The sequence below is a fragment of the Lissotriton vulgaris genome, chromosome 12 (genome assembly GCF_964263255.1).
Source record: "Lissotriton vulgaris chromosome 12, aLisVul1.2, whole genome shotgun sequence".
In the NCBI taxonomy this organism is placed as follows: Eukaryota; Metazoa; Chordata; class Amphibia; order Caudata; family Salamandridae; genus Lissotriton; species Lissotriton vulgaris.
Window position 1 is genome coordinate 13,046,661 of NC_141700.1, and position 14,823 is coordinate 13,061,483.

General features: G+C 64.6%; 1 protein-coding gene across 2 annotated transcripts in view; it reads right to left on the reverse strand.

Moving 5' to 3' along the window:
* The window catches only part of PALM (paralemmin), a 260,286-nt gene that overhangs the window by 34,709 nt on the left and 210,754 nt on the right, over positions 1–14,823 (reverse strand). The window lies entirely within an intron of this gene.

A 14,823-nucleotide genomic window follows, 5' to 3' on the forward strand; every position in this document is an offset into this window, starting at 1 on the left:
CATCACCTGGGCCCCCTGCATTGGGGATCACCGGTGCCCCCATGCATTGGGGGTCACCGGTGCCCCCTGCATTGGGAATCACCGGTGCCCCCTGCATTGGGAATCACTGGGGCCCCCTGCATTGGGGATCACATCACCGGGGCCCCCTGCATTGGAGATCACATCACCGGTGCCCCCTGCATTGGGGATCACCGGTGCCCCCTGCATTGGGGATCACATCACCGGTGCCCCTGCATTGGGGATCACCGGGGCCCCCTGCATTGGGGATCACCGGTGCCCCCTGCATTGAGGATCACATCACTGGTGCCCCCTGCATTGGGGATCACCGGTGCCCCCTGCATTGGGGATCACCGGGGCCCCCTGCATTGGGGATCACATCACTGGTGCCCCCTGCATTGGGGATCACCGGTGCCCCCTGCATTGGGGATCACATCACTGGTGCCCCCTGCATTGGGGATCACCGGGGCTCCCTGCATTGGGGATCACATCACCGGTGCCCCCTGCATTGGGGATCACCGGTGCCCCCTGCATTGGGGATCACATCACTGGTGCCCCCTGCATTGGGGATCACATCACTGGTGCCCCCTGCATTGGGGATCACCGGTGCCCCCTGCATTGGGGATCACATCACTGGTGCCCCCTGCATTGGGGATCACCGGGGCTCCCTGCATTGGGGATCACATCACCGGTGCCCCCTGCATTGGGGATCACCGGTGCCCCCTGCATTGGGGATCACATCACTGGTGCCCCCTGCATTGGGGATCACATCACTGGTGCCCCCTGCATTGGGGATCACCGGTGCCCCCTGGATTGGGAATCACCGGGCCCCCTGCATTGGGGATCACATCACCGGTGCCCCCTGCATTGGGGATCACCGGGCCCCCTGCATTGGGGATCACATCACCGGTGCCCCCTGCATTGGGGATCACCGGGGCCCCCTGCATTGGGGATCACCGGTGCCCCCTGCATTGGGGATCACCGGGACCCCCTGCATTGAGGATCACCGGTGCCCCCTGCATTGAGGATCACCGTTGCCCCCTGCATTGGAGATCACCGGTGCCCCCTGTATTGGGGATCACCGGGGCCCCCTGCATTGGGGATCACATCACCGGTGCCCCCTGCATTGGGGATCACCGGGGCTCCCTGCATTGGGGATCACTGGGGCCCCCTGCATTGGGGATCACATCACCGGTGCCCCCTGCATTGGGGATCACCGGTGCCCCATGTATTGGGGATCACCGGGGCCCCCTACATTGGGGATCACATCACTGGTGCCCCCTGCATTGGGGATCACTGGGACCCCCTGCATTGGGGATCACATCACTGGTGCCCCCTGCATTGGGGATCACATCACTGGTGCCACCTGTATTGGGGATCACATCACCGGTGCCCACTGCATTGGGGATCACCGGTGCCCCCTGCATTGGGGATCACATCACCGGTGCCCCCTGCATTGGGGATCACCGGTGCCCCCTGCATTGGGGATCACCGGTGCCCCCTGTATTGGGGATCACATCACCGGTGCCCCCTGCATTGGGGATCACCGGTGCCCCCTGCATTGGGGATCACCGGTGCCCCCTGCATTGGGGATCACCGGGGCCCCCTGCATTGGGGATCACATCACCGGTGCCCCCTGCATTGGGGATCACCGGTGCCCCCTGCATTGGGGATCACCGGTGCCCCCTGCATTGGGGATCAACGGTGCCCCCTGTATTGGGGATCACATCACCGGTGCCCCCTGCATTGGGGGTCACCGGTGCCCCCTGCATTGGGGATCACATCACCGGTGCCCCCTGCATTGGGGGTCACCGGTGCCCCCTGCATTGGGGATCACCGGTGCCCCCTGCATTGGGGATCACCCGTGCCCCCTGTATTGGGGATCACATCACCGGTGCCCCCTGCATTGGGGATCACCGGGGCCCCCTGCATTGGGGATCACCGGTGCCCCCCTGCATTGGGGATCACCGGGGCCCCCTGCATTGGGGATCACATCACCGGTGCCCCCTGCATTGGGGATCACCGGGGCCCCCTGCATTGGGGATCACATCACCGGTGCCCCCTGCATTGAGGATCACCGGTGCCCCCTGCATTGAGGATCGCCGGTGCCCCCTGCATTGAGATCGCCGGTGCCCCCTGCATTGGGGATCACCGGTGCCCCCTGTATTGGGGATCACCGGGGTCCCCTGCATTGGGGATCACATCACCGGTGCCCCCTGCATTGAGGATCACCGGTGCCCCCTGCATTGGGGATCACCGGGGCCCCCTGCATTGGGGATCACCGGTGCCCCCTGCATTGAGGATCACATCACTGGTGCCCCCTGCATTGGGGATCACCGGTGCCCCCTGCATTGGGGATCACCGGGGCCCCCTGCATTGGGGATCACCGGTGCCCCCTGTATTGGGGATCACCGGGGTCCCCTGCATTGGGGATCACATCACCGGTGCCCCCTGCATTGAGGATCACCGGTGCCCCCTGCATTGGGGATCACCGGGGCCCCCTGCATTGGGGATCACCCGTGCCCCCTGCATTGAGGATCACATCACTGGTGCCCCCTGCATTGGGGATCACCGGTGCCCCCTGCATTGGGGATCACTGGGGCCCCCTGCATTGGGGATCACATCACTGGTGCCCCCTGCATTGGGGATCACCGCTGCCCCCTGCATTGGGGATCACATCACTGGTGCCCCCTGCATTGGGGATCACCGGTGCCCCCTGCATTGGGGATCACCGGGCCCCCTGCATTGGGGATCACATCACCGGTGCCCCCTGCATTGGGGATCACCGGGCCCCCTGCATTGGGGATCACATCACCGGTGCCCCCTGCATTGGGGATCACCGGGGCCCCCTGCATTGGGGATTACCGGTGCCCCCTGCATTGGGGATCACCGGGACCCCCTGCATTGAGGATCACCGGTGCCCCCTGCATTGAGGATCACCGTTGCCCCCTGCATTGGGGATCACCGGTGCCCCCTGTATTGGGGATCACCGGGGCCCCCTGCATTGGGGATCACATCACCGGTGCCCCCTGCATTGGGGACACCGGTGCCCCCTGCATTGGGGATCGCCGAGGCCCCCTGCATTGGGGATCACATCACCTGGGCCCCCTGCATTGGGGATCACCGGTGCCCCCATGCATTGGGGGTCACCGGTGCCCCCTGCATTGGGAATCACCGGTGCCCCCTGCATTGGGAATCACTGGGGCCCCCTGCATTGGGGATCACATCACCGGGGCCCCCTGCATTGGAGATCACATCACCGGTGCCCCCTGCATTGGGGATCACCGGTGCCCCCTGCATTGGGGATCACATCACCGGTGCCCCTGCATTGGGGATCACCGGGGCCCCCTGCATTGGGGATCACCGGTGCCCCCTGCATTGAGGATCACATCACTGGTGCCCCCTGCATTGGGGATCACCGGTGCCCCCTGCATTGGGGATCACCGGGGCCCCCTGCATTGGGGATCACATCACTGGTGCCCCCTGCATTGGGGATCACCGGTGCCCCCTGCATTGGGGATCACATCACTGGTGCCCCCTGCATTGGGGATCACCGGGGCTCCCTGCATTGGGGATCACATCACCGGTGCCCCCTGCATTGGGGATCACCGGTGCCCCCTGCATTGGGGATCACATCACTGGTGCCCCCTGCATTGGGGATCACATCACTGGTGCCCCCTGCATTGGGGATCACCGGTGCCCCCTGCATTGGGGATCACATCACTGGTGCCCCCTGCATTGGGGATCACCGGGGCTCCCTGCATTGGGGATCACATCACCGGTGCCCCCTGCATTGGGGATCACCGGTGCCCCCTGCATTGGGGATCACATCACTGGTGCCCCCTGCATTGGGGATCACATCACTGGTGCCCCCTGCATTGGGGATCACCGGTGCCCCCTGGATTGGGAATCACCGGGCCCCCTGCATTGGGGATCACATCACCGGTGCCCCCTGCATTGGGGATCACCGGGCCCCCTGCATTGGGGATCACATCACCGGTGCCCCCTGCATTGGGGATCACCGGGGCCCCCTGCATTGGGGATCACCGGTGCCCCCTGCATTGGGGATCACCGGGACCCCCTGCATTGAGGATCACCGGTGCCCCCTGCATTGAGGATCACCGTTGCCCCCTGCATTGGAGATCACCGGTGCCCCCTGTATTGGGGATCACCGGGGCCCCCTGCATTGGGGATCACATCACCGGTGCCCCCTGCATTGGGGATCACCGGGGCTCCCTGCATTGGGGATCACTGGGGCCCCCTGCATTGGGGATCACATCACCGGTGCCCCCTGCATTGGGGACACCGGTGCCCCCTGCATTGGGGACACCGGTGCCCCCTGCATTGGGGATCGCCGGGGCCCCCTGCATTGGGGATCACATCACCGGGGCCCCCTGCATTGGGGATCACCGGTGCCCCCTGCATTGGGGGTCACCGGTGCCCCCTGCATTGGGAATCACCGGGGCCCCCTGCATTGGGGATCACATCACCGGGGCCCCCTGCATTGGAGATCACATCACCGGTGCCCCCTGCATTGGGGATCACCGGTGCCCCCTGCATTGGGGATCACCGGGGCCCCCTGCATTGGGGGTCACCGGTGCCCCCTGCATTGGGGATCACCGGGGCCCCCTGCATTGGGGATCACATCACCGGTGCCCCCTGCATTGGGGATCACCGGTGTCCCCTGTATTGGGGATCACCGGGGCCCCCTGCATTGGGGATCACATCACCGGTGCCCCCTGCATTGGGGATCACCGGGGCTCCCTGCATTGGGGATCACCGGGGCCCCCTGCATTGGGGATCACATCACCGGTGCCCCCTGCATTGGGGATCACCGGTGCCCCCTGCATTGGAGATCACATCACCGGTGCCCCCTGCATTGGGGACACCGGTGCCCCCTGCATTGGGGATCGCCGGGGCCCCATGCATTGGGGATCACATCACCGGGGCCCCCTGCATTGGGGATCACCGGTGCCCCCTGCATTGGGAATCACATCACTGGTGCCCCCTGCATTGGGGATCACCGGTGCCCCCTGCATTGGAGATCACCGGTGCCCCCTGTATTGGGGATCACCAGGGCCCCCTGCATTGGGGATCACCGGTGCCCCCTGCATTGGGGATCACCGGTGCCCCCTGCATTGGGGATCACATCACCGGTGCCCCCTGCATTGGGGATCACCGGGGCCCCCTGCATTGGGGATCACATCACCGGTGCCCCCTGCATTGGGGATCACCGGTGCCCCCTGCATTGGAGATCACATCACCGGTGCCCCCTGCATTGGGGATCACATCACCGGTGCCCCCTGCATTGGGGATCACATCACCGGTGCCCCCTGCATTGGGGATCACCGGTGCCCCCTGCATTGGAGATCACCGGTGCCCCCTGTATTGGGGATCACCAGGGCCCCCTGCATTGGGGATCACCGGTGCCCCCTGCATTGGAGATAACCGGTGCCCCCTGTATTGGGGATCACCAGGGCCCCCTGCATTGGGGATCACCGGTGCCCCCTGCATTGGAGATCACCGGTGCCCCCTGTATTGGGGATCACATCACCGGGGCCCCCTGTATTGGGTATCACCGGTGCCCCCTGCATTGAGGATCACATCACTGGTGCCCCCTGCATTGGGGATCACCGGTGCCCCCTGCATTGGGGATCACCGGGGCCCTCTGCATTGGGGATCACATCACTGGTGCCCCCTGCATTGGGGATCACCGGTGCCCCCTGCATTGGGGATCACATCACTGGTGCCCCCTGCATTGGGGATCACATCACCGGTGCCCCCTGCATTGGGGATCACATCACCGGTGCCCCCTGCATTGGGGATCACCGGTGCCCCCTGCATTGGAGATCACCGGTGCCCCCTGTATTGGGGATCACCAGGGCCCCCTGCATTGGGGATCACCTGTGCCCCCTGCATTGGAGATAACCGGTGCCCCCTGTATTGGGGATCACCAGGGCCCCCTGCATTGGGGATCACCGGTGCCCCCTGCATTGGAGATCACCGGTGCCCCCTGTATTGGGGATCACATCACCGGGGCCCCCTGCATTGGGGATCACCGGTGCCCCCTGCATTGAGGATCACATCACTGGTGCCCCCTGCATTGGGGATCACCGGTGCCCCCTGCATTGGGGATCACCGGGGCCCTCTGCATTGGGGATCACATCACTGGTGCCCCCTGCATTGGGTATCACCGGTGCCCCCTGCATTGGGGATCACATCACTGGTGCCCCCTGCATTGGGGATCACCGGTGCCCCCTGCATTGGGGATCACCGGGCCCCCTGCATTGGGGATCACATCACCGGTGCCCCCTGCATTGGGGATCACCGGGGCCCCCTGCATTGGGGATCACCGGTGCCCCCTGCATTGGGGATCACCGGGACCCCCTGCATTGAGGATCACCGGTGCCCCCTGCATTGAGGATCACCGTTGCCCCCTGCATTGGGGATCACCGGTGCCCCTTGTATTGGGGATCACCGGGGCCCCCTGCATTGGGGATCACATCACCAGTGCCCCCTGCATTGGGGATCACCGGGGCTCCCTGCATTGGGGATCACTGGGGCCCCCTGCATTGGGGATCACATCACCGGTGCCCCCTGCATTGGGGACACCGGTGCCCCCTGCATTGGGGATCGCCGGGGCCCCCTGCATTGGGGATCACATCACCGGGGCCCCCTGCATTGGGGATCACCGGTGCCCCCTGCATTGGGGGTCACCGGTGCCCCCTGCATTGGGAATCACCGGGGCCCCCTGCATTGGGGATCACATCACCGGGGCCCCCTGCATTGGAGATCACATCACCGGTGCCCCCTGCATTGGGGATCACCGGTGCCCCCTGCATTGGGGATCACATCACCGGTGCCCCCTGCATTGGGGATCACCGGGGCTCCCTGCATTGGGGATCACCGGTGCCCCCTGCATTGAGGATCACATCACTGGTGCCCCCTGCATTGGGGATCACCGGTGCCCCCTGCATTGGGGATCACCGGGGCCCCCTGCATTGGGGATCACATCACTGGTGCCCCCTGCATTGGGGATCACTGGTGCCCCCTGCATTGGGGATCACATCACTGGTGCCCCCTGCATTGGGGATCACCGGTGCCCCCTGCATTGGGGATCACCGGGCCCCCTGCATTGGGGATCACATCACCGGTGCCCCCTGCATTGGGGATCACCGGGCCCCCTGCATTGGGGATCACATCACCGGTGCCCCCTGCATTGGGGATCACCGGGGCCCCCTGCATTGGGGATCATCGGTGCCCCCTGCATTGGGGATCACCGGGACCCCCTGCATTGAGGATCACCAGTGCCCCCTGCATTGAGGATCACCGTTGCCCCCTGTATTGGGGATCACCGGGGCCCCCTGCATTGGGGATCACATCACCGGTGCCCCCTGCATTGGGGATCACCGGGGCTCCCTGCATTGGGGATCACTGGGGCCCCCTGCATTGGGATCACATCACCGGTGCCCCCTGCATTGGGGACACCGGTGCCCCCTGCATTGGGGATCGCCGGGGCCCCCTGCATTGGGGATCACATCACCAGGGCCCCCTGCATTGGGGATCACCGGTGCCCCCTGCATTGGGGGTCACCGGTGCCCCCTGCATTGGGAATCACCTGGGCCCCCTGCATTGGAGATCACATCACCGGTGCCCCCTGCATTGGGGATCACCGGTGCCCCCTGCATTGGGGATCACCGGGGCCCCCTGCATTGGGGGTCACCGGTGCCCCCTGCATTGGGGATCACCGGGGCCCCCTGCATTGGGGATCACATCACCGGTGCCCCCTGCATTGGGGATCACCGGTGCCCCCTGTATTGGGGATCACCGGGGCCCCCTGCATTGGGGATCACATCACCGGTTCCCCCTGCATTGGGGATCACCGGGGCTCCCTGCATTGGGGATCACCGGGGCCCCCTGCATTGGGGATCACATCACCGGTGCCCCCTGCATTGGGGATCACCGGTGCCCCCTGCATTGGAGATCACATCACCGGTGCCCCCTGCATTGGGGACACCGGTGCCCCCTGCATTGGGGATCGCCGGGGCCCCCTGCATTGGGGATCACATCACCGGGGCCCCCTGCATTGGGGATCACCGGTGCCCCCTGCATTGGGAATCACATCACTGGTGCCCCCTGCATTGGGGATCACCGGTGCCCCCTGCATTGGAGATCACCGGTGCCCCCTGTATTGGGGTTCACCAGGGCCCCCTGCATTGTGGATCACCGGTGCCCCCTTGCATTGGGGATCACCGGTGCCCCCTGCATTGGGGATCACATCACCGGTGCCCCCTGCATTGGGGATCACCGGGGCCCCCTGCATTGGGGATCACATCACCGGTGCCCCCTGCATTGGGGATCACCGGTGCCCCCTGCATTGGAAATCACATCACCGGTGCCCCCTGCATTCGGGATCACATCACCGGTGCCCCCTGCATTGGGGATCACATCACCGGTGCCCCCTGCATTGGGGATCACCGGTGCCCCCTGCATTGGAGATCACCGGTGCCCCCTGTATTGGGGATCACCAGGGCCCCCTGCATTGGGGATCACCGGTGCCCCCTGCATTGGAGATCACCGGTGCCCCCTGTATTGGGGATCACCAGGGCCCCCTGCATTGGGGATCACCGGTGCCCCCTGCATTGGAGATCACCGGTGCCCCCTGTATTGGGGATCACATCACCGGGGCCCCCTGCATTGGGGATCACCGGTGCCCCCTGCATTGAGGATCACATCACTGGTGCCCCCTGCATTGGGGATCACCGGTGCCCCCTGCATTGGGGATCACATCACTGGTGCCCCCTGCATTGGGGATCACCGGTGCCCCCTGCATTGGGGATCACCGGGCCCCCTGCATTGGGGATCACATCACCGGTGCCCCCTGCATTGGGGATCACCGGGCCCCCTGCATTGGGGATCACATCACCGGTGCCCCCTGCATTGGGGATCACCGGGGCCCCCTGCATTGGGGATCACATCACCGGTGCCCCCTGCATTGGGGATCACCGGGGCCCCCTGCATTGGGGATCACCGGTGCCCCCTGCATTGGGGATCACCGGGACCCCCTGCATTGAGGATCACCGGTGCCCCCTGCATTGAGGATCACCGTTGCCCCCTGCATTGGGGATCACCGGTGCCCCCTGTATTGGGGATCACCGGGGCCCCCTGCATTGGGGATCACATCACCGGTGCCCCCTGCATTGGGGATCACCGGGGCTCCCTGCATTGGGGATCACTGTGTCCCCCTGCATTGGGGATCACATCACCGGTGCCCCCTGCATTGGGGACACCGGTGCCCCCTGCATTGGGGATCGCCTGGGCCCCCTGCATTGGGGATCACATCACCGGGGCCCCCTGCATTGGGGATCACCGGGGCCCCCTGCATTGGGGGTCACCGGTGCCCCCTGCATTGGGAATCACCGGGGCCCCCTGCATTGGGGATCACATCACCGGGGCCCCCTGCATTGGAGATCACATCACCGGTGCCCCCTGCATTGGGGATCACCGGTGCCCCCTGCATTGGGGATCACATCACCGGTGCCCCCTGCATTGGGGATCACCGGGGCCCCCTGCATTGGGGATCACCGGTGCCCCCTGCATTGAGGATCACATCACTGGTGCCCCCTGCATTGGGGATCACCGGGGCCCCCTGCATTGGGGATCACATCACTGGTGCCCCCTGCATTGGGGATCACCGGTGCCCCCTGCATTGGGGATCACATCACTGGTGCCCCCTGCATTGGGGATCACCGGTGCCCCCTGCATTGGGGATCACCGGGCCCCCTGCATTGGGGATCACATCACCGGTGCCCCCTGCATTGGGGATCACCGGGCCCCCTGCATTGGGGATCACATCACCGGTGCCCCCTGCATTGGGGATCACCGGGGCCCCCTGCATTGGGGATCACCGGTGCCCCCTGCATTGGGGATCACCGGGACCCCCTGCATTGAGGATCACCGGTGCCCCCTGCATTGAGGATCACCGTTGCCCCCTGCATTGGGGATCACCGGTGCCCCCTGCATTGGAGATCACCGGTGCCCCCTGTATTGGGGATCACCAGGGCCCCCTGCATTGGGGATCACCGGTGCCCCCTGCATTGGAGATCACCGGTGCCCCCTGTATTGGGGATCACCAGGGCCCCCTGCATTGGGGATCACCGGTGCCCCCTGCATTGGAGATCACCGGTGCCCCCTGTATTGGGGATCACATCACCGGGGCCCCCTGCATTGGGGATCACCGGTGCCCCCTGCATTGAGGATCACATCACTGGTGCCCCCTGCATTGGGGATCACCGGTGCCCCCTGCATTGGGGATCACATCACTGGTGCCCCCTGCATTGGGGATCACCGGTGCCCCCTGCATTGGGGATCACCGGGCCCCCTGCATTGGGGATCACATCACCGGTGCCCCCTGCATTGGGGATCACCGGGCCCCCTGCATTGGGGATCACATCACCGGTGCCCCCTGCATTGGGGATCACCGGGGCCCCCTGCATTGGGGATCACATCACCGGTGCCCCCTGCATTGGGGATCACCGGGGCCCCCTGCATTGGGGATCACCGGTGCCCCCTGCATTGGGGATCACCGGGACCCCCTGCATTGAGGATCACCGGTGCCCCCTGCATTGAGGATCACCGTTGCCCCCTGCATTGGGGATCACCGGTGCCCCCTGTATTGGGGATCACCGGGGCCCCCTGCATTGGGGATCACATCACCGGTGCCCCCTGCATTGGGGATCACCGGGGCTCCCTGCATTGGGGATCACTGTGTCCCCCTGCATTGGGGATCACATCACCGGTGCCCCCTGCATTGGGGACACCGGTGCCCCCTGCATTGGGGATCGCCTGGGCCCCCTGCATTGGGGATCACATCACCGGGGCCCCCTGCATTGGGGATCACCGGGGCCCCCTGCATTGGGGGTCACCGGTGCCCCCTGCATTGGGAATCACCGGGGCCCCCTGCATTGGGGATCACATCACCGGGGCCCCCTGCATTGGAGATCACATCACCGGTGCCCCCTGCATTGGGGATCACCGGTGCCCCCTGCATTGGGGATCACATCACCGGTGCCCCCTGCATTGGGGATCACCGGGGCCCCCTGCATTGGGGATCACCGGTGCCCCCTGCATTGAGGATCACATCACTGGTGCCCCCTGCATTGGGGATCACCGGTGCCCCCTGCATTGGGGATCACCGGGGCCCCCTGCATTGGGGATCACATCACTGGTGCCCCCTGCATTGGGGATCACCGGTGCCCCCTGCATTGGGGATCACATCACTGGTGCCCCCTGCATTGGGGATCACCGGTGCCCCCTGCATTGGGGATCACCGGGCCCCCTGCATTGGGGATCACATCACCGGTGCCCCCTGCATTGGGGATCACCGGGCCCCCTGCATTGGGGATCACATCACCGGTGCCCCCTGCATTGGGGATCACCGGGGCCCCCTGCATTGGGGATCACCGGTGCCCCCTGCATTGGGGATCACCGGGACCCCCTGCATTGAGGATCACCGGTGCCCCCTGCATTGAGGATCACCGTTGCCCCCTGCATTGGGGATCACCGGGGCCCCCTGCATTGGGGATCACATCACCGGTGCCCCCTGCATTAGGGATCACCGGGGCTCCCTGCATTGGGGATCACTGGGGCCCCCTGCATTGGGGATCACATCACCGGTGCCCCCTGCATTGGGGACACCGGTGCCCCCTGCATTGGGGATCGCCGGGGCCCCCTGCATTGGGGATCACATCACCGGGGCCCCCTGCATTGGGGATCACCGGTGCCCCCTGCATTGGGGGTCACCGGTGCCCCCTGCATTGGGAATCACCGGGGCCCCCTGCATTGGGGATCACATCACCGGGGCCCCCTGCATTGGAGATCACATCACCGGTGCCCCCTGCATTGGGGATCACCGGTGCCCCCTGCATTGGGGATCACCGGGGCCCCCTGCATTGGGGGTCACCGGTGCCCCCTGCATTGGGGATCACCGGGGCCCCCTGCATTGGGGATCACATCACCGGTGCCCCCTGCATTGGGGATCACCGGTGCCCCCTGTATTGGGGATCACCGGGGCCCCCTGCATTGGGGATCACATCACCGGTGCCCCCTGCATTGGGGATCACCGGGGCTCCCTGCATTGGGGATCACCGGGGCCCCCTGCATTGGGGATCACCGGTGCCCCCTGCATTGAGGATCGCCGGTGCCCCCTGCATTGGGGATCACCGGTGCCCCCTGCATTGGAGATCACATCACCGGTGCCCCCTGCATTGGGGATCACATCACCGGTGCCCCCTGCATTGGGGATCACCGGTGCCCCCTGCATTGAGGATCGCCGGTGCCCCCTGCATTGGGGATCACCGGGACCCCCTGCATTGGGGATCACATCACCGGTGCCCCCTGCATTGGGGATCACCGGTGCCCCCTGCATTGAGGATCGCCGGTGCCCCCTGCATTGGGGATCACCGGTGCCCCCTGCATTGGAGATCACATCACCGGTGCCCCCTGCATTGGGGACACCGGTGCCCCCTGCATTGGGGATCGCCGGGGCCCCCTGCATTGGGGATCACATCACCGGGGCCCCCTGCATTGGGGATCACCGGTGCCCCCTGCATTGGGAATCACATCACTGGTGCCCCCTGCATTGGGGATCACCGGTGCCCCCTGCATTGGAGATCACCGGTGCCCCCTGTATTGGGGATCACCAGGGCCCCCAGCATTGGGGATCACCGGTGCCCCCTGCATTGGGGATCACATCACCGGTGCCCCCTGCATTGGGGATCACATCACCGGTGCCCCCTGCATTGGGGATCACCGGTGCCCCCTGCATTGGAGATCACCAGTGCCCCCTGCATTGGGGATCACCAGGGCCCCCTGCATTGGGGATCACCGGTGCCCCCTGCATTGGGGATCACCGGTGCCCCCTGCATTGGGGATCACCGGGCCCCCTGCATTGGGGTTCACCGGGGCCCCCTGCATTGGGGTTCACCGGGGCCCCCTGCATTGGGGTTCACCGGTGCCCCCTGCATTGGGGATCACCGGTGCCCCCTGCATTGGAGATCACCAGTGCCCCCTGTATTGGAGATCACCGGTGCCCCCTGTATTGGGGATCACCAGGGCCCCCTGCATTGGGGATCACCGGTGCCCCCTGCATTGGGGATCACCGGTGCCCCCTGCATTGGGGATCACCGGTGCCCCCTGCATTGGGGATCACATCACCGGTGCCCCCTGCATTGGGGATCACTGGTGCCCCTTGCATTGGGGATCACCGGGGCCCCCTGCCCTGGGGATCACTGGTGCCCCTTGCATTGGGGATCACCGGGGCCCCCTGCATTGGGGATCACACAGCACTGGTGCTTCCTCCATCGAGGGGGGCTCTGATCATACATCACCTGTACCTCCTCCGTCCAGTGGGTGAGGCTCAGTTCACACAGCACTGAGGTGCCGGCGCGGTGGTCCACACCGACGGTGCCTGACTTAAGACATGGGCTGCAGGCATCACCCCAGGCACCGGGGGCCCCTGAAGTCAGCAGGGCCACATCTTACAATTATTAGCTAGACAAGCTCTGGCAGCCTGTAGATACGGGCTCTTGCAGCACACGGTGTCGAGGCTTCCCGCTGTGGGGGTGTCGGTGTTGTGAACAGGTGGTGCAGCAGGTGCAGTGGCCGCGGCGCCCGGGGCCTGCATGGGGCCCTCAGCACCCAGCTGTGGTTGTTTTACTAACAGTGGACCAAGGTTGGGGGTCCCTTTGCATGCTTGCCTTAGAGCCCTGTCAGCGCGGCCCATGCTGTTGCGTCCAGCACAGGTCTCCTTAGCGGCCCTCTATGAGGCTGCTGCAGGGCTCCAGGCTTGGGGACGGGTTTTCATCTGGTTTTACGAGCAGGGACTTATTTTTCCCCGAAGAATGAGGGCAAGTGAGAGTCCCCAATGTATCTGTAAGAAGGGGAGTGTGGGAGATAATGTCCCGTCCTCCTCAAACCTCTGGGGGTGTTTGTTAGGCCTGGGTGGGGTTGGAGTTCTGCTATGTAGGAAACACAGAGTTCTGCACGTGGCGGAGTGTGTTACGTCACACTGTTCGTGCTGATGTTTAGTGCTGCGTGTTTGTCCCATGCTGTAAAATCTGTGCAAACTGCACCATGTGCAGCGCAAGAGGGCGCTGCCTCCTTTTGTCGCTTGAGTAGATATTATACTCGAGCCGCAGCTTCCTCAACGTGAACGGAAGGTTTCTCAACGCAAGCTGTAGCGACCATCTACGGGCGTCTGCGATGACAAATCTCGCCGGGAGCTGGTCTGGAGAAAGATTTTCCTAGCTCGCACCCACCAACTTAACGTTTGTGAGCGCAAGTGAGAAAAAAACTCTGCTCTATGCAGAGTGGGAAAAACTCTGCAGGCGTAGTGTTTGTTCATCGCACCTTCAGGGGTTTCTTGCAGTTCTGTCCTCTTCCACCGGAGGGTCCCTTTCCACCAATCACCTTTCTAGGGACCCCTTGCTCCTCCCTCCTATCCTCACCGCCCTCAATACTCCTTGCACACGTCACAGTAGTCATACTGACACCATTAAGGGTGCCTCAATCTCTCCCCTAATGCCAAGGGAGCGGGGAGTCACTCTCTCGCACACCATAAACTACAGAAGGAAGATGTTGACAACCCCCATATCGGCAAGGAGAGCAGATATGGAAGTAGGAACAGTAAAGTCACACATCCCTACGTATATTTTTGTAGGTTCATATTTATTACATGGGTATAGTAACACCCAAAGCCTAATTGTACCCAGCACGCCTTGGCATTGCCCTCCAATGACCTCTTGATCATCACCCAGATGGGCCTTC